The 21,723-nt window shown below is 43.1% G+C and overlaps 1 long non-coding RNA gene across 1 annotated transcript; it reads left to right on the forward strand.

Annotated features, from left to right (window-relative positions):
* Positions 1 to 2,891: 2,891 nt before the first annotated feature.
* Positions 2,892 to 19,655, forward strand: LOC311588265. Its single transcript, XR_014776129.1, has 2 exons — positions 2,892 to 2,976; positions 17,487 to 19,655. It is a non-coding gene; the product is annotated as an uncharacterized lncRNA (long non-coding RNA).
* The last annotated feature ends 2,068 nt before the right edge of the window (positions 19,656 to 21,723 follow it).

Here is a 21,723-nt window from a genome sequence, read left to right on the forward strand (position 1 = left end):
AAGCTGCTCTCAATGGCCAGTGAAGGGCCCCAGAAGCTACCACTCAGTGCCAGAGACAGCAAGGTGGCTAAAGGCCCGTGTAAAAACACAGACATCAAAAGCCAAAATAATATGGCATCTCCAGAACCCAGTTACCCCAAAACAATCAGCCCTGGATGCATTAACACAGCTGACACACAAGAAAATGACCTCAAATTTTTCCTTATGAGGATGATAAGGGAGGAAATGAATAAAATTCATAAACAACTATAAGAAGATACAGCCAAATAGACTGAGGCCCTCAGGTCATGATAGAGGCCTGTAGAGAGGAAATGAGGAAATCACTGGAAAACGTTCAAGAAAATGCAATGACTTAAAGGAAATCAATAAAATGGTTAGAGATATGAAGATAAACATGAAAATGTTAATAAAAGCACAAATTGAGGGAAGACTGGTGAAGGAGAACTTAGAGAAGAAAAGAGGAACTGCAGAACTAAGTATCTGTATCAGAACACAAGAGATAGAGGAAAGAATCTCAGGTGTAGAAGATAGAATGGAAGAATTTGATGCAACCTTCAAAGAAAATGTTAAATCTAAAAAATTCTTGACACAAAACGTCCAAGAATCCAGGGTAACATGACAAGATGAAACCTGAAGATAGTAAGAATTGAGGAAAGAAAAGATGCCCAGCGTCAAGGCCCAGAAAATATTTTCAACAAAATAATAGAAGAAAGTTTCACAATTTAAAGAAAGAGATACCTATAAACATACAAGAGACCTACAGACACCAAATAGAGTAGACCAGAAAAGAAAAGCCACTTGCTACATAATAATCAAAACACTAAATTTACAGAGCAAAGAAAAAATATTAAAAGCAACAAGGGGAAAAAGCCAACTAATATATAATCACAGAATTGATTTTACACAAAGAATCACACAGATTTTTTTTTTATCAGAGACCATAAAATCCAGAAGGAACTAGGCAGATGTCTTACAAATTCTAAGAGACCACAGATACCAGTCCAGACTATTATGCCCAGCAAAACTTTCAATAACTATAGATGGAGAAAATAAGATATTCAGGGACAGAAACAAATTTAAACAGTACCTATCCACAAATCCAGCTCTATAGAAGATAATTGAAGTAAAACTCCAACCCACGGAGGCTAACTATACCCAGGAAACCATAGGAAATAGATAACTTCACTGTAGCAAAATAAAAATTAGACAAGCATACAAACACACTGCTACAACCAAAATCAAAATAAAAGAGCTTAGCAGTCACTGGTCATTAATCTCTTTCAACATCAATGGTCTCAACTCTCCAATAAAGAGACCCAGAAAGACACACATGGTATATACTCAATTATAAGTGGATATTAGATCAACATAGGTGTGTGTGTGTGTGTGTGTGTGTGTGTGTGTGTGTGTGTGTGTTTGCGTGCATGTGCGTGTGTGAGCGTGTGTGTGTGTGCGTGTGTGTGTGTGTGTGTGTGTGTGTGTGTGTGTATTCATGAGGGTATGCATGTATGGTGAGCCCACAGATCAGCATTGGGTTTCTTCCCCAATTGCTTTTCTGCTTAGTTTTCAGAGACAAGGTCCCTCACTGATTTGGCCGGGCTGCCCATCAGCAAGCTCCAGGGAAGAACGGTGGCTTCCTCTTCCTCTCCAGCTCTGAGTTACACACATGTGCTCAGACCTGTGCTATCATGTCATGTGGGTGCTAGGGACTCAAACTTAGGTCTTCATGCTTTTATGACCAGCACTTTACCAGCTAAGCCATCTTCCTAGCTCTCCACATTAAAAAAAAAACACCCCAAACCAAATTAGACTTACATATTAGTTTCCTACTGTGGAGTCATTGCAAACATGCAGAGTTTTTAGTTAGCCCTGACACTTCTCAGTGTGTTTTACATAGTTCCCTCATAAATATCTTCAAAACAGCCATGCTGAGTGACCTGGGAAGGCTTCTTAAACACTTTCTGTGAATCCTTTTTATTTGTGCTACAGTTTTCATTATTTTACCCAAGACTAGAGGTCCCTAGTGGCACCAACTCTAAGCCTTCTGAGTCTGCCGGGGTAAGGCCTGTTTCTTCTTTATTTTCTTCGCTACCAAGAATCCCCCTCCTGTGCAGCTTTCAAAAATGTCACAGCTAACGTCTCTTTTATCATCATCTTTGTTTTTGTACGTTTAAACCTTTAAAATGTTAACTTCCATTTTCATAGGGATTGTGAAATAGATCATAAATTAGCTCATATGTTTGGTTTGTCATGTTGAGATGATTTTTGGATGTGTGTGAAAACGTGTGGCGTATGGGAACATTGGTGTGTGTATATGCACGTCTGCTAATGTGTATAGAGGCCAGAGGAGGCCAGGTCCTCCGTCACTCTCTGCTCTGTTCTCTTGAAACAGAGTCATTTACTGCGCTTGAACCTAGGTAGTCAGAAACCATGGATCCTCTTCCCTCTGCCCCTCACTGCGTTGGGCTCTCAGGGCCACACACAGGTTTCTGTACGCATTTGGAGGATTTGAACTTGGCACAACATGTTCTCTTAGCCTCTAAGCTGTCTCTGCAGCTCCACTTCCCACTTCCCACTTCCCCTGCAAAGTCCCATATAGCTTTCCACCTTCCGTGTGTTGCTCTCAGGTAGGCACGTGTTTTATATATGTTAAGTCCAAAACTGCCGCTTGGAGACTACCACTCACATATGCAATCAGCAAGAGGGTTTTTATTCTGAGAGAGCAAGAATCCTGCATTAAGGGGTCAGCCATTTTACAAAATAGTGAGCCTGGATGTTGGCTCACAGGCCTTTTATGGGTAAAGAGGGGAGTTCCAGCAAGGGTTAGGTAATCTAAAACCTGATTGGTGGGCAGCAGGTTTTGATTGGCCTGTGCCCAGGTGGCCAGAGACTGCATTCTTGGGTTGTGAATGTTTAACCACAAAACGAGATGCCTAAACCATGTAAGAGTGTGAAGCACAGATGGCCAGCCTTGAGGTAAGATTTCCCCACATTCCTGTGCTTATCTCTGGGCTGCCCTTCAGCGGGGGGCGGGGTTATGGTCTGTTCCTGGAACTGATGACTTGGTCAGGCCTGGACCTATTACGGAGATCAAGCACAAAATGGCGTTAGTGTTTTCTTTCAATATACAAAATTGGATTTAAAATTTAATGCTTCTATCAAATTAAAGAAACATTTGATCTGCCTGTATGCGTTCTAAGTTATCTCCACATTTTCTGTCTGAATCGGGGCCTCACCACGTAGGCCAGGCTGGCCTGGAATCTTCCCACCTCCATCTTCCCAGTGCTGAGACCACAGGTGCATGCTACTAACGCTAGGCTCTCCTGCTTTGTTTTAACGGTTCCTTCTCCTTGCTGTCTTACTCCTTGTAGGGTAGAATGTTACACTGCCCATACTCCTCGCATTTTTACTGTGGATGTTTGGAAGACAAGGATTGTAATTTTTAGGCTTCCTGCGGCTATTTTTAGACATTAAAAAAATATTTCTCTGTGTTCTTGTGTTACTTGTCAATTTGTGAGGCTCTCAAAGCTCCTGGGAGGTGTGACTATGGGGGACAATCTGTGTTTGTTTGTGGCCAGAGATCCTGGACTGCATAAAGTGTCCAGAGTAGACTCACTGCTGTCTTGTACTCACTGTTCTCGGCTTCTTGACTATGTACAGGCTGAGTCAAATTTCTGTAGCTGTGACATCTCTCAGTGATGGACTGTGACCAGGAGCTGTGGGTCAAAATAAACCCGTTCTCTTTCAAGCTGTTTTTTAGAAATTTTATTATTTAAAAAAATTAAGACATTTAAAAATCATGTGCTTGTGTGTGTGGCTATATGCAGGAGAGTGCAGGGCCCATAGTGACCAGAAGAGGGCATCATACTAGGGCACTGCAGCTACAATGCCCTTAGTGTGATGATGTGAGTGTTGGGACTGAACTCGGGTCCCTGCAAAAGCAGTATGCGCTCCTAACTGCTGAGCCGTCTCTTTGCTACCTTGTCAAGGTGTTTTGTTTGTTTGCTTTTACTCACAACAACAGGAAAGAAATGGAGATACTGTCCATTTTTTTAAAAAAAGGACAAGAGCAATATCAATTTCTGTCAGTGAATGCTTCCTCTTTTTTTTCTGGAGCTATAATGCATATTTTTAAATATTAAAGAACTTAATTTGGGTGTGGGAAAATAGCTAAGGGGTAGAGTGTTTGCTTAATGTTCCCCTTACCCTAGAATAATCCCCCAAACCACACACACACACACACACACACACACACACACACACACACAAACACACAGCACATATACACAGACAGCATACACACATGCACACACATACAGCACATATACATAGAAAACACACACACATAGCACATATACACAGACAACACACACACATAACACATATACACAGACAACACACATAAGCACATATACACAAAAACACACAGCACATATACACAGACAACATACACACACACATAAGTACATATACACAGAGAACACATACACACACAGCACATATACACAGACAACACACACACACATAACACATATACACAGACAACACACATAAGTACATATACACAGAGAACACATACACACACAGCACATATACATAGACAACACACATACAGCACATATACACAGACAACACACATACAGCACATATACACAGACAACACACACACACATACACACACACACACAGACACACACAGACAGACCCACCCATACCCACACACTGAATGCAATTCCAGTAGTCAAAAGGAATCCTGTGGGTTTTAGGCCAGCCTGGATGATGACATATTAATCTCCAGACCTCCTGGGTGTCAGAGTGAGACCCTGCCTCCAACAGACGAATGAAAGGAAGAAAAGGAGAGGAAGAAGGAAAAGGATGGTGAAGGAAGGCAAGTGACAACAGTTAATAGCCATGCTTTTATTTTGCAGTTTTATGTTGGACAGTTAGCCATGTTTGAAAAAGAACTATATTAATTTCTGCACTGCCATTATTTTTGTCCTCACATTATATTGTGAAACCTCTGTGGATTCACTCTTTTTTTTTTTTTTAAAGCATCCTTTAAAGTTCCCGCCACGCTGGTTCCCATAGTTGCTTGTCTATCTAAGCATCTATTTCCTTCCATTTAGAATTTCATAGTTCACACTATTTTTCATTCTTTTAACAACTAGCTGGAGACAAATCTCAGTGGTTCAGGAGAGCCAGGGTGCTTGTGAATAATCAGCTCCATGCTTCATGTGGGTAGAAACTGGCCGTGCTAAGACTGCACGTGACATGGAAACGGGCAAGTTGTATGAAATTTGTTTTTGTTACTCCCTGTTTTGGGGAGCTGGTCTACAGACAGTGCCTAGCACCAAACACTGCCTCTTGACCATCTGGAATCTGTTTTAGGTGTAGTGACACATCAGGGAAGAAGACATAAACAGCCATGCTTTGCGGAACTTAGAGTTGAGCATAAAGACATCTGTAGTAGTGGAGAATTAATTAAAGGCTGTGGTGACATAACAAAGCAGAAGGGTAAACAAGGGGTATGGGGCTGATGAGCAGATTTAGGATGGCTCATGAAGAAGATGATGTTTGAGCAAAGCTCCTGAGAGAAGAAGGAGGCCCAGTTAGAGGGTACAAGGCAGAGCCCCCAGAGGGAGGCACAGGGCAGAGCCCCCAGGTGGAAGGTACAGTGCAGAGCCCCTAGGTGGGAGGTGCAGTGCAGAGGCCCCAGGTGGGAGGTACAGTGCAGAGCCCCCCAGGTGGGAGTTACAGTGCAGAAGCCCCAGGTGGGAGGCACAGTGCAGAGCCCCCAGGTGGGAGGTGCAGTGCAGAAGCCCCAGGTGGGAGGTGCAGTGCAGAGCCCACAGGTGGGAGGTGCAGTGCAGAGCCCCTAGGTGGGAGGTGCAGTGCAGAGCCCACAGGTGGGAGGTGCAGTGCAGAAGCCCCAGGTGGGAGGCACAGTGCAGAAGCCCCAGGTGGGAGGTGCAGTGCAGAGGCCCCAGGTGGAAGGTACAGTGCAGAGCCCCTAGGTGGGAGGTGCAGTGCAGAGGCCCCAGGTGGGAGGTGCAGTGCAGAGCCCACAGGTGGGAGGTGCAGTGCAGAAGCCCTAGGTGGGAGGCACAGTGCAGAAGCCCCAGGTGGGAGGTGCAGCGCAGAAGCCCCAGGTGGGAGGTGCAGTGCAGAAGCCCCAGGTGGGAGTTACAGTGCAGAGGCCCCAGGTGGGAGGCACAGTGCAGAGGCCCCAGGTGGGAGGTACAGTGCAGAGGCCCCAGGTGGGAGGCGCAGTGCAGAGCCCCCAGGTGGGAGGCGCAGTGCAGAGCCCCCAGGTGGGAGGCCAACAGCTCTCTCTGGTATTTTCATGGAACGCACAGGTGGCTGTCGTGCCTACAATGAGGTTAAGTTTGAGCAGCCAGTTGAGAACAGCTGAGATTAAATCAGAGAAGAAAGTAAGTTAGCTTGTAGAAGGTCACAGAGTGGCTTTGTCTTTTATTCTGAGTGATATGGGCAGCCACTGAAGGTTGGCGCTCATCTGCCCAACCTACCTACATTACAGAGGGAGAGGCTTTATGCAGCAGCCATGGCTCTTTGGGGTGCCTTGGCAGTACATCCAGAACCAAGTGAGCTCAGATGTGCATGGTTCACAGAACCCTCAGAGGAGTAGGGATTGACCACAGTACTCACCCTGCTCCAACATAGAGCATCGTGTTCAGGGCCATTAAAGACCCTTTGATAATTTGTGGCATGCATGTTCTGCTCTGTGAAGATACAGGCATCAGAGAGTACAAGCATTCTTTATGTGTTTCTCATGCAGTAATTCTTTTCCTACAAATCAGCCTGAAGGCAGTAATCAGAGACGCGGTCAAGACCTCTGCATAAATGGTTTTTTTCTTTTTCCTGTACTAGTAACAAACTGAGAGAAAACCTAATGTCCTCAAATCATAATTGAAACGATAGTGTAAGATGTAATATACAGCATTTTAGATTTTAAAATTAGCCAAATATTCTATGGCATGGAGCATGGTTACAATACAATTGTAAATGAAACAAAAAGCAGGATTAACTATGACCATGTATGCTATAATTTAAATTATAAGAACTCAAGCAAAAGTGAAAGGTTCTCAAGAAAGGAGAACTGAGCTCAATACATCAATACATTGTTATTCACGAATCTTCAGACTTCTAAAGAGCTATGTGTTACTTTTATAGTTAGAAATAAATAATTAGGAGACAAAATAACTGTCTCCTAATATATATAGTAAAAAGACAAATTTGCTACACAAAAATAACATCATCTAAAACTGAATGCATGCATAAAATATCCTTGGCAGTGAAAGAGTAAAATTCAATGTGAAGATCTTACAGCTTCAGAGTGGCTGGTCTATGCTATAATATAAATAAACGCCATCACACAACATGTATGGTGTAAAAGAAGAATTTTTTTGAGATGAAGGGGAGAGGAGTTAGAACCTTGAGTGAGGCATGAGGGCAGGGGAGAGAGAGAGAGAGAGACAGAGAGACAGAGAGAGACAGAGAGACAGAGAGAGACAGAGATGCAGAGACACAGACAGACAGAGACATAGAGAGACACAGAGAGGCACAGAGACAGACAGAGACAGACAGAGAGAGATAGAGACAAAGACAGACAGACAGAGACAGATACAGACACAGAGAGAGACAGAGAGAGAGACAGAGACAGACACAGAGAGAAAGGAGGAGGAGGAGGAGGAGGAGGAGACAAAAAGGCTGGCATGTCCTTTTTATCCAGCACACACCTGGACGGTGCCTCCTGTGCACCTGGTAGTGACAGGTGATGAAGTCAGTGGTTGCTAGGCAACCAGAAGCAGGCTAATGGGAACACCTAACAGTCTAGCTCTATGGAAATCCATTGATATGTATCGACTTTGAGCCCAGTTAATTTCAGTGTATGATGATGGTTTTAATTTGCGAGTTTTATATTCAAGTTAAAAAAATTGATGACCAAGCCAACACCTAAACACTTGCTGTTACGGAGAAGTTCTGTGGTGTTTAACTTTCATTTCTAAACAGTGATTATAGAGATAAGGAAAAGAATAGGAACTGTCAGGTTAATTTTAAAACTTGGCTTGTAGGCTTATTAAAAAACATCTTTAAAAGAAAATAAGATCACACAATCTTTTTATAGCAGGGTGACAAATGTGTCATTAGGTAAAGTGCATGTTGGCATAAAAATGAATGTAATTTATACTTGAAGTTTTGGCTAATCAAATGACATATGTTTTATTGTCTTGCAGTTATATTAATGAGCAATATTTAATTAAAAGCTAATTGAATATTCCAGGAGGCAATTATCTTGCAATAGAGATGCCAAATCTGACAGGGGGAGGCAGGTGAGCAGAAAGCAGAACTCATGTAATTATTCCCCTTGGAGATGGAGACGAGAGCCCACACCTATCATTGAGAGACTTGTGAAGATTCTGACCCAAACTGCACTGTATCCTTCCTTGAACTTAACTCAAACTTTCTCTACCAAGCAAGCCATGTGCAGTGAAAGCAGTGGCAGGTGGTGGTGGTTAGTTCACAGATAAAGCTGTGCCCTAACCCAGGAAAGTTAAGGTCATTTACTTTGCTCACTTACACCAACCCTGGTACCAACTGTGTGCTCTACACTTCACAGATGTAATTGCCCAAGCGGCGAAATGGGGGAACGGAGAAATGAAGTCTGTGCAGAAATACGTTACCTTTTCAGACTTCAGGACTTTCCCACAGCATATACACAATTAGTGTGACTCAAGAGACACTGAGGAGAAGAGCAGTCTGTGAGATCCTGGTTTTAGGAGGAGGGCAGTAGGCATGTTCATTGGCTTGAACTAGGTGTCTTTGAGCTGTGGCTTTGAGGACCTGAGCCCGTGCTTGGTGGAGAGGCGTAGAGTGAAAGGCCAGCAAGATGCTGAGCATTCAGCTACTGACCAAGACCATAAATCCATCTGTAGTCATGGAAGACAGCTTGTAGAATGGCAGGCTGGCTTTGCTTTGGAGTTATTTTAATCTGCAATGTAAAAAAAAAAAAAAAGAAAGAAAAAGAAAAAGAAAAAGAAAAAAGAAAAACAACCAACAAATAAAGAAAACCAATCTCTCCAAAAGAATGAAAGCTCGGTGGCCTGGGGAGATAGATCAATTAGTTAAGCGATTGTCAGGCAAGTGTGAGGACCTGAGTTCTATTCCTCTTGCTGGGAAGGCAGAGGCAATGGGGATCATAGGGGCTTGTTGGGCAGCCGGCCTAACTTGAATCAATAAGATTTAGGGTCAGCAAGAATGCCCTGTTTCAAACAGTGAGGCCCGGTGACATGGCTCAGTGGGTAAAGGGCTTGTGACAAGCCTTGATCCCTAGGACTCACGTGGTAGAAGGGAGCGACTCCAACAAGACCGCACATAGGCTGTGTCAATTGTGAGTGCCCCCATCCACTTACATAGGCACACATGCATACATGCACACGCAGATGTAATAACGATAAAAAAAACATGAGGCGGAGAGTGGCTTGGGATGACACCTGGCATTTACCTCTGCTCCTTCCCATCCCAATCCAAGCGCACACATGAACATGTATGCAGAGACAAATAATGAGAGTGTGGTGGTTTGAACGTGAATGGCCCTCACAGGCTCATATGCTTGAGTGGTTGGTTGGTCCTCAGTTAGCGGAACTGTTTGGGAAGGATTAGGGGGCGTGGCCTCGTTGGAGGAAGTGTGTCACTGAGCATAGGCTTTCAGGTTTCAAAAGCCCTGTACCAGGCCCAGTCTTTCTCTTAGTCTGCAACATTTGGATCAGATGTGAGCTCTCAGTTCCTGCTCCAGCGCCTTGCCTATTACCGTCCTGTCTACCTTGACGACAAAGGGCTGACTCTCTGAAACTCTAACCAAGTCTCCAGTTAAATGCTTCTTCTGTAAGTTGTCTTGGTGGTTTGTCAGGGCAAGAGAACAGTAACTATAGCAGAAAGCTTAGCTAACAAGTAGCGTTAACTTCTCAAAGACCACCAGGCAAGCCATCAAACAAGTTAGCTTGCTCCTGTGGCTGTCCAACAAGGGAGAGCCATGTTAAGGACAGGGCCTCAACAGTAACTTCAATTTTCCTTTTCTCTCTCTCTCTCTCTCTCTTTTTTTTTTTCAGCCTATGGTTAGAGTCAGGTTTGGAGCTCAGGTAGAGAGTCACAGGCCTGGATTTAGAGTTAGGAGAAGTTAGAAGTAGCACTTGCTTTTAAATAACATGGGGACACATAGCGGGGTTTCGTTTGGCAATTTGCCTACTTAGTTACTAATTCTGAGATAGAGTCTCAATGTGTAGTGCAGGACAGCCTTATATTTATGGGTTCCGTACCCTAGTCTCTTGAATTCTGAGGTTCTACACCCTGCTGCACTGTAGGACCCTTCCTACCCATGCATGAGTGCTGCTTACAGTTGACAGCACAAGTATGTGTACCCATGCCACATGCATGCAGAGGCCAGGGAAAGGGGCTGAGTGTCTTGCTTAGTTTTGGAGAGAGTGTCTCTCACTGGATTGGAAGCTTGCCATTAAGGCTAGACTGGCTGGCCAGTGAGCTGCAAGAGCCGCCTGCCTCTCTGTCTCCCAATGCTGGGATTACAGGCACATGCAGTCGTGCCCAGTTTTTATACATGGGTGCTAGGGATCAGAACTCAGATCCTCATGCTTGCACAGTTCTTACCCATGGAGACATAGTCTTGGTCCCCAGGGTATAACTCTGAACAATCTTTTGCACTACATTCTTAGGGTCTTTGTTTTTCCTTCTTCCCCCGAGCTTCATGCGTGAATGTGTGTGGCAGTGGGGCCTGGATCGCACTTATTTAACGTCTTGGTGATTATTCCATTTTTAGTTGGCTAAATTCAGTTCTCATTTCTCAGTCTTTATTTTTCATAAGAAACCATAACAACAGACTATTTTAAACCTTGGCATTCTTTTCCATTTGCATATCATCCACAGAATGAGAAGTCTATGCTAAGCCTTGCTTTGCAACGTGGGGACACAGGGTCATCTGGGGTGGAGAGTGACCTTCTTGCTTTCTTAAGCAGACCATGACCACAGTGGAGCATTTATCAGACAATGTAGCCATCTTATTCACATTCTTTCTGGGTTTAGGGGTTTTAGTGATTTATTTTTGTTGATCTTTTCACTTTTAAGTTTGACGCTAAAGAATTCCCTATCTTAGGGCTGAGAAGATGGCTCCATCAGTCACATGCTTGCTGTCCGAGTCAGGAATCTGGGTTAGTATTCCAGTTCTGGGAGATCAGAGACAGAGTTCCAGAGCTCACTGGCTAACCAATCTAGCCGTTGGTAAGCTCTGAGTTTAGTGAGAGACCTTGTCTCAAACAAAACAACCCTCCACCCCAACAAACCCAAGTAGAGAATGATAGAAAATATCCAATGTTGACTCCTGGCCATCACACACATGGCTGTCACACACATGCAGACACATGCATAAGTACTCACACATGCACAAATTAAAAGTGAAAAAAAAAAACAGCAACAAAAATAGTTTCCAATTGTTTTGCCTTTTTAAAATAATATAGCCAAGCTATTCATCCATTTACTGCTCAATTTACACCTCCCCGAGCTTTGGAAATATCTATGAAAATTGGAGGAACTTTAATTTTAAAAAGTCTCCCACCTAACTTGCTGTAAACAATAACAGGTACTCAATGGCTTCTGTAGTCCCCAATAGGGAAAACATTGCCTGTATTTGCAGTACTGTCGGCCTGTCCAAAGAAATTAGACACTAAAAGAGCATTCAGTACTTAATCTGGGGATAAAGCTAAGAATTAGGTGAAAAGCTTGCAGAGCAGATTAGATTTGCAATCTGAAAGCCCACACAGCCAGCTGGGCAAAGCTATATTAATGGTTACTGAAATGTGATTTCTGACATTTTCTTTAGTCACAGGGATGAGCAATGAAAACATGATCCTCTTTGAGCTCCAGAGGAGCTTAGAGTAAACTCCAGATATGAAAAGGGACTCGGGCTTTTTATTACCAGTCTATCATTATCTTGCATTAACAGCCATAATTAGTCTGAGCCAGACTATCATCCACTATTGAAATAGCCCAAACTAATTAGACATGAGATATGTTGCTGGGACAAGATCAGGAGACCAAAAATTTACACCAATGAGCCATTCTGAGATGATGAATGCAAGCCATAATAATATTTCTGGAATAAATCAAAAGCAAGACAAAAGAGAGAATGAAGTCAGTCACGGGGGGGTGGGGGGGGGGAGCCAGAGTCCCACTTCTTCAAGAAGGATAATCACACACTGTAAAATTCAGCTGTGGGAAGGGCCACCATGGTGCCTATACTATGACGAGGGCTTCTTGTGATAGGCCCTGCTGTGGTTTAATGTAAGCCACACAGAAGCCACACCAGCCACTGTGACAGAGTGTCCAAAGTTGTCCTTTATAACAGAGTGAGCTGGCATGAAGCTCCTCACCTCACGGCAGCTGGAAACAAAAGAGGGAGACAAAGGGCTGGGGTTCTAATGTCTTCTTTCGGGGCACCCTTTTAGTGACTTATTTTCCTCCCCCTGGCTCTACTTTTTTCTTCTTAAGATGTTATGATGATAATGATGATGATGATGATGATGGTGTGTGTGTGTGTGTGTGTGTGTGTGTGTGTGTGTGTGTGTGTGTAACTGTAAATGCAGAGGCCAGAGTTATCGGATCTCCTTTGAGCTGGAGTTACATACAGTTAGGAGCCACCCGTTATGGGAGCTGGGAACCCAACTCAGGTCCTCTGCAAGGGGACTCTGTACTCTTGACCACTGAGCCATCTCTGCAGCCCCCGGCTCCGCCTCTTAAAGGTTCTAATACCTCTTAACCGGGGTACATACCAGTGACCAAGCCTTGAACTCGTGGGCTGCCAGGGGACCATAACAGAAAGTATTACTTAGAAAGGGTGGTCAAGGGCCACATGTGACTTTTAAGATTCTTACAGCAGTTCCCAGATAAGTTTGAGGAAATCTTTCATGGGACATTATGTCAAATTTGGTCTATAAACATGCTGTAGACAACACAGAAGAAATGCTAATATGTTTTGTGCTTTTAGGTTGTAAGCAGACACCTGACATATTCCTTCTTTCTGTCCTGTGTCCCTACTCTTTAAGATTGAACTCTTCACTCACTATTACACATCTTCCTGCGCTCCGACCTTCTTTTCCTTCCTCCTTCCTCTCTCCTCACCCTTTTCTCCCTGTCCCTATCATTCCAGCGTTCAAGCAAATGAACAGCATACCAGTTGTAGAGCAAACAAGAAATGTGTAGAGAAACATATAACTTAGCAATATTAAAAAAATACTAGTGATTAGTGATAAAATATTTTGCTAATATAAGCAGGTTCCTTAAACGTTTTGAGCCCCCCTGCTTTATAGATTTTGCAATTGTTGAAGTAATCCTTGGAAAAGTACAGTTAGCCATCTGCATCTATTGGGTATCTGTGGATTGTGTGAGCTATGGATCATTTATTGATTGTCAAGCAATATTTAAACCTTTGTCCCTTTTTCACACCCACACTAGGGACAAGATACTGCAGGCAGGGAAAGGAGACAAAGACAGTGCATTCATTACAGTTTTCATGGTCATGGCAAAATTCCCTACAAAGCAACTTAAAGAAGAAAGTGTTTGCTGTATCTCATAGTTCAAGAGTTTAGTACACCATGGCAGGGAGAACATGACAGCATAAATGTGAGGCAGCTGGCCACATTGTGTCTCAGAACACGAGGCAGAGGGATGAATGCTGGTTTTCAGCTTCTCTTCTTTCTTTCTTTCTTTCTTTCTTTCTTTCTTTCTTTCTTTCTTTCTTTCGTGTGTTGAACCCTGAAATCAGCCCAAAAGAATGGTGCACCATTAGATTGGGTCTTCCTAGTTTAGTCAACCTGATTTAGAACCTTCCTAAAGACATGCCAAGATCAAGTTGTCAATAGATATTAACCACCCTAAGGATGGATACAAAGTCAGGGCACCATACATTTTGGAGGCAGAGAGGCTTTCAAAAGAGCAATTGTTCAGATGTAGCTGACGCCAGGATCCAGGGAGGGATCAAGTTGTGATCTTTTCACTGTCTGCTAAGGACCAGTCAATCAATAAGAACTTGGGCCACGGATGACCTGTTGATCACCAAAACACAAAACACAAAACCTCCAAACAAACAAACAAACAAACAAATAAACACCCCCCCCCCAAACACCAACACCAACAATAACAAAACGGATGGAAGCTGTGAGGCAGAACTCATTCCCTCCTGCCCTTAGGAAGCCCCAGCTTGCCACTCACATGACACTTCTACACACCTTCCCCAGGGATTTGTGGTGGAGCCCTGAACACCACAAGTCTGGAAATGTCAGGAGAAGGCCTTTTAGCTCATCTCTTCAGTGTGGAACTACACAAAGTCAGCTTCATGATTTTCAGTAAATCAAGAAAAAGAAGGATCTTCTCCATAGCAACCATGATTCTAAATCTCATAACCCTAACACGAGCCACCCACTTAGCTATTATTTTAGTTCTGGGCTCTTTGTGGTGATCCTAGAAACAAGAGGATGTGACCAAGACATCAGATTGCCTTTCAGATGGGAGAAACTGGGGGGGGGGGGGGAGGGGGAATGTTGTATTCTCTTCTTCAGGCAAGGGAAAATACCAGAAGGACTTAAAGATGAGGGAAGGAGTGATTTAGCTTGGCAGGGAGACAATCTCTCTGCTTAGTACCCTAGTAATAAAATAAATTTAGTTATAGAACAAGAGCAACAAACGTGACCACATAAATATTTTTTTGTATGTTTTTAAAACATAAAACGAAAAGACAAAGGATAAAATGAAGAATCGACCTGATGTGTCTAGGATGGTCTGGATGGATGGTTTCAAAAGACATGGCACAGCACAGTGAAGAAACTTTTGGATTAAAATGATAGAACACACAAGCTGGTGGTTTATAAAACATGTTCCTTTCCAAATATGCTATGGAAAATTGATTACATTCTTCAATAAAATTTTTTAGGGGGAAATTGATTTGTAACTGGGTCACAATACCCTTAAGATTAAAAGTAGAATATGTTGGGGCTGGAGAGATGGCGCAAGGGTTAAGAGCACTGAGTATTCTTGCTAAGGACCCAGGTTTGATTCTTCGTACCCATATGGTGGTTTACAAGTGTCTGTAACTCTAATTACAGGGCGTCATCTGAGAACCTTGTGCGTACCAGACACATTGGTGGTACACACACATGCATGTGGCAAAACAGCCACAGACATATACAGTAACATAGTAATAAAAATAGAATGTCTAAATTGGAAAGAATAGCATAAAGTGGGTTCAGGAACATATAAGTTGATTCAAAATTTCTAGAGGAGAATTTAATATCTGGAAAAGTAATGTGCACAGCCTTTGAAACTGATATTTGGAAATACTTACTCATGTGTTCAGAGCTGTGTGAGGAAGAGGGCCGCAGTATACTGTCACTTTCAGCAGCCAAATGTTGGAACCAACTGTAAGTCCTTCAATTAGTGAAAACAAGAAATACTCACATTTGGTGTATTCACATGACAAAATACAAAGCAAAATTTAAAAATCATAATATTTTGTCAACTGAGCTTAAACAGATTACACAAAGTGTTCATCCTTTTAAATTTGTATTTCTATACAGGAAAAATACTGACTGATGACGTTTAGGATTTAAGCATTTAGTAGTTGTTATCATAATATCTTTATATTTCATCTACTATATCTATTTATACTTTTCAAGCTTTACATTTTTATTTGCTTTGGGCACAAGCTGTGGCACAAACCTATAATCCCAGTTCTTGGGCTTTAGATGCAGGAGGATCTGCAGTTTGAAAACAGCCTGGGATACTTGAGAAGCCCAAGAGTGAGAGGGAAGTGTTTTTTTTTTCTTTGAATATGCAGAATGAGATTATTGTGATTCAGGGGGAAAAAAGGTGGAGAAAATGCTGTTTGAAAAAGAATTAAATGTAAAACACAAAACTCAAAGGAATCCAAGAGAAACATACAGTTTTAAAAATCGTATTCCCATTTAGCAAAAATATTTAACTGTTTAGAGAAGAAATGCATAGTTTTTGAAAGATTTCAGTATTTGCCCTTCTAAGAATACACAGCAGTTGATGGGGACTCAAACCTGTAATCCCTGAAGTTGGGAGGCAGCAGCAGACAGATCAGAAATCCAAGCAAGGGCAGTCTCAGCTACCAAATTGAGACCAGTGTAGGCTACCTGAGACCCTTTCTTAAAACCCCAAGCTGAATTATTATTTCAATTATAAATAAAATATGTAAGGAGATTTTGACAAATTGAAAAGAATTCCTAGAGGAGCATTTGCACATTTATGAATCAGTAGGTAAGGGACTGGGTTGTGCTGAGGTAACAAACATTTCCAATATCAAGGGGATTCATGTAAAAGTTAATCTCTTGTCCTTTCAATATGGCCCTAGTGGAGAGGTCCAGCAGTCAGAGACGCAGGCTGACTCAGTTTCCTACCCGATGAACGACAACTTAAAACCAAGGAGGGTAAAACCGAGGAGAAAAACCTCAGTTCTGCTATCCAAATATCTCATTGGGGAAGGCTGAGAGCTTCCTGTTAGGAACATGGGCATGAGACAGCCTTGACACATGTGAGTGGCTGTATGTTAAATGCGTATACCAGTGGAAACGCCGTATGTTGGAGGAGACTGTTTAGAGTGTGGACATGTTATAGGGCTCAGGAGGGCTCAGTGCTAATGTGCGTGCTTATCTTGCACATGGGCTGAGCTCCATCCCTACTGCCATGACTAAAAAAGTTTTCAAAGTAACTGTGGTCTAGATGCACTGTTCGGAATCGTAAACAGTTTGCAAAGTGATATCCGTCCATTCTGAGAGGGCATGAGCCTCGGTTAGGGAAATGTAACCTGCATAGAAAACAATGAGGAAAACAAGACAAGACAAAACAAAGCAAAACGTATCTACTCTCAAGGAAAAGACAGTGAAAAAGAAGTGGGTCCCAAGTACAAAAACCTCACAGCCTGCCTGCAGCGCACCTCTTCCTCCAGGGAAGATTTGCTCTGCTCTGCAAAGGCTCTACCACAGCGCCACCAGCTGGGGAGCAAGTGTGCAAGTTAAGTGAGCCAAGAGGGATGGTGCGTATCCCAACCACACACCGACCTTCAGGGGAACAATTACTTAATGCCTTCAGCTGCAAGAATACAGCACACAGGGCGCATGTGCTGAGGTTCCAGGCGTGGAAGCCCTTGTACCCAAATTTTGAGCTAAATGACTTTGAAAATTCCAAAGGACACTTTCAAACCCCAGCTTATTCATTTGTAAATTAGAGATAATTATAGCGTTTCCTCTTGCCCTAGTCATGAGAAAGAAAAGTATATAGAGGCCAAACCTGTGTCAGGCCCAGTGGAGGTGTAACTATTAATTATTTTAATGAAGTCAGTTTGCGAAAAAGCTTGGCTAATTGCTTTCTTGCTTTCCCTGAGACAGGTCTTCGCAAAGCCTCCATGCTTCTCGGAACCCTCTGAACAGTCGAAACTCCGTAGGCTAAAGCAAAAGGAAGAAGCATAAGCCAGCGAATATTCCCTCATGAAAGTCTAAATTGTGAGGAAAAGAAGGGAGAAGACGGCAGCGGTATTGACTGACGTTTGCTTCCAGGAACATCACGTGACCCCAGAGAAATTTGGACCTGCGCTGAGATTTTTTCAGATGTAGAGTTTGAATACAAATGGACTTTCAGGATAATAATTGGGTTGTAATCTGAATAAATTAATTAAAAAAACAAACAAACAAACAAAAAACCAAAAAAGAAAGAAAGAAAGAAAGAAAGAAACCAAAAAACCCCCAAAACAAAAAACCTAAATGGATTTTCAACCTATTTAATCATTATTTTACTATTTCCTGTTTTTAGAATGGTGTCCTATAACACCCAGAACCTTCCCGAGCACTCCAAAAGTCTTTCAAATACAAATAGTAGAGCCAAACTCGTAGCATTTGGTGCCATCGCTGCCAGAGAAAACTGTGTTATTTCCTTCCCCATTCTGTGTCTTTACTTAATACTTGCTTGTCAAAGCTGATGGGAGTCTACGACCCCGACGCCTGTCTGCTGGCCTAAGAGTGACAGTTCCCATTTCTACAAATCCTTTGGCAGTAATAGAAATAAGAACTCTCTATGGTTTCCTCCTAAATTGTTTTTCCCTGTCTTGGAGATGTGCATCTTTAAGCAGTTAATGGAAGAAGGTAAACTTCGTTCTCTTGTATGCCAGAATGTAGGGCAGTGACATTGGATTGTTGATTTTGCCAGCTCTGTTTGACACACTCAGAGTATAAAAGTATGTATTTTTATTAGCTTTTGGTAGCAGGCTTTATTTGGCTTTTTTTTTCTCTTTAAAATTTTTATTTAACTTTTCATTACGTGTATGCATGTGTGTTTGTGTTGAGGCATGCGCATGCGGCCTATGGAGGCCAGGAAAGCGTGTCAGCTCTCTCTGGAGGTGGAGCTGCAGGCAGTCCTGAGTCACTGGTGCCTAGAGGTTGGGAACTGAACTCCTGTCCTCTGCAAGCGCAGGAAGTGCTCTTCACCTCTCTCCAGCCCGGGGATGGGCCATGTCCTCAGCACCTCACTGTGCTGCAGTCTTCACTGTGGGCACAGAGGAGTTTGGTTGTTTTATGTTCCCCCCTCATTATTCTCTCTTGTCTCCTCCATTTCTGTGGATTTCCTTTATTTGGATGTCAGCCTCTTTCAGGGACCCAGTGAGTTTGGTTGGGGTTCTTTAAGGGAGCGTGAGTTAAGGGGTTACTTGCAGGAACATAGACTCCTTACCGGTGGCTACAACACTGAACAAATGCTCTCCTCTCCCCCACCACCTGCTGTCTGTGAACAGCTCCTCTCTGAGGGGGGGAGGGTAACTCTTTTTCTCCCCACAAGAGCCTTCAGCCCGGACAGACAGCAGCTGGAAGCCCTTACTGTATTCCACGAGGCTGTCACGGAGCCCCAGGCATTCAGCAGTAATTACTCTGGAGTCACATTTCTTTTCAATGGATTCATCTCCCGAGATTCATCTTTCTAATTTCTGCTGCTCCGAATCTCAGCAGAGTTATGATGAGCTTAAGTGTTCATCAATTAATGTCAAAACTCAATGTAACACCTCCAGAACGGCCTTTGACAACCACTAGCATACAAAATGAATCCGCTAATGATCAGATCCTGAGCAGAGAGAGTCTCTGGGATGTGTGATGGTGAGACAGTTAGGCTCACTTCATAAAATATGCATGGGTCCTTAAAAAAAAAAAACGAGGACTTAAAAAACATCGAGTGCAGAGCGAAATGGGGGCACGGGAAGAACAGTCACGTGGCACAGCGGCCCTGAAGTTCTATTCTTTAGATTTGGAGCTTTGCACTTCTTTCAGAGAAATGAAGTTAACTCTGGGACTTGGTGAGAAACTTTTCGGAACTCCCCACCCCTGAAATCTCAGCTCTTTTTGAAATTGTATTTTTAAAATTTATTTTAAAGTCACAGAAGAAAACGTGTATTTCTATTCCTCACATGTGCTTCACAGTAGTTCTGTATTGACAATTTGTAATGCAATGAGCTTAGTTTCTTCTAGGAGCAAAACAATATCACACATATATTGCTGTGAACAACTTCATGGGCTCAATATCTGAGTATTGCGTCTTCATTTGCGACTACTAGCTTGGGCCAATCCTACTGTTGGGAGGCCTCCTTACCGAGGTGGGGATCAGCCCAAACAGGTGTGTGTGCGTGTGTGTGTGCGTGTGCGTGCGCGTGCGTGTGTGTGTGTGTGTGTGTGTGTGTGTGTGTGTGTATATGTGTGCACACTCATTTGGAGGCCAGAGACAACCTTTGGTATCATTTCTCAGTCACCATCCACCTGGTTTTTAGATATAGATTAGCATATATCATTTATTAGCATATATTAATTAAACACTAATAGACTTCATTATGACAGTATCATACATGTATATATTGTATTGTGGTGATATTCCATCTGGCCATCCACCTTGGTTTTTGAATAGTTTCTCTCAGTGGCCTGGAAATCTCCAAGCTGACTAGAGTGTTTGGCCAGCGAGTTCCTGGGATCCTTCTATCTCAGCTTTCTCAGCGATGGGGAAACAAGCATGCGTCACCACGTCTGGCTTTTGTATTGGTTACTGTGGATCACAATCAGGTGCTCGTGTATGTGCGACAAGCACTCGGCTGACTGACCTGGAACTCCAAGGCTCTGTGCCACGTTCCCTAGGCTTTGACCGCTATCTGTCTACACAGTATGTCTACCACAAACTCCCATTTCTTTTTTTTATTATGATCTGTCAGCTTCCTTTCACACTCCTAATCATTTTTACACACAAAGTTCTCTCTGCCTATCCTCCTGAAAGTCCGCCGGTGCTGGACAAAGCTGACCTCTTTTCCCTCAGTGCTTCTGCAGCAATTTTTTTTTCTGTTACAACACTTGCCACATTGTTGAGGTTATTTCCATGCCTAGCTCTTATTGCTTCATCTGCAACACCTAGAAAACCAAGGCAGCACAGGGCAAGAGCCCAGGCCTCGCTTACTGGTGAGGGCGTGGGGGACAGCGCGCCACAGAATGACAGGATGCCTGCATGGGCATCACATGGTCCATGCCTTCCCCACTCCCCGCTTTATTCTCAGGGTCATCAAGGCATTTCAGGTTCTCAGCTGATATGAATTCAAAGTCTTTTTAAAAAAAACTTTGTCTTCGAATGAAAATGTCTATTAAGTATTTAGCAAGATAAAGTAAAAGAGTAAATAGGAAGACAGGCGGACAGGCCGCAGCAGAACATGGGATGGAGCACATAGAACATCCAGCAGAAATTGCTTAGAGATTTCGCTTTAAGGCAGCCAGGCAGAGTTCCTGATAGATTCCTGGGCAAAAGTCACTGTCTTATGGCAGAAAAGGGGCTTTGAGCTTCACAGATCACTCTGCATCTCCAAATACCAGCAAACTGTATTTACTCTGTAACTGTAATACAAACCATGTTTTTACTATTTACTATGTCAGATACAGTGAGTGTTTGTGCACTGTTTGGTAATTAGTATGTAATCTGACTTTGGAGTAATGTGAAGACAGTCTACTTTCATTCCTTCTCTGTAACAAATATTTTTAAAATGTGACCACTGGGCTGGCGAGATGGCCTAATGCCAGTTTTGACAACTGGAGTTCGATTTCCCGGAACCTATAGGTAATTGGGGAGAGTTGACTACTGTAGGCTGTTCCCTGGATTCTACACACAAGTTGCATACACATGAACATGCACATACAAACACACACACTAAAAAAAACCCCATAAAAAACAAGTAAAAAAAATCCTTGACTTCTAGGTAGACTGAGCAATGGCTGGGTTCTTTTCCCAGGGTAGAGTGTGGTCTCACAAGATACTTCTGAGTAATAGACTCCACGGACAGCTAACTTTGGGAGCTGTACTTGACTGCACCAGTTATGATTTTTCCAGAAAGCACATGTCAGAAAGAGATACATTAGGGACACACCCAAAGAGGGAAATGCAGGTGCAGGCAGAAGAGGAAGCAGGAAGACAGAGGGAAGAATCTCAGGCTACAGGACAGTGCTGAGGAAGCGTTAGTGACAATGACGCTCCCAAGGCTGAAGGCATAAAGGAGCCCTGTGTCCCATAGGAGTAGGCTGGCACTGGTGGCCACCGAATGCAATGCCTCCAACAGTGTGACCC

This window comes from Acomys minous, assembly GCF_964271855.1.
Source record: "Acomys minous genome assembly, chromosome: 17".
Taxonomy (NCBI): Eukaryota; Metazoa; Chordata; class Mammalia; order Rodentia; family Muridae; genus Acomys; species Acomys minous.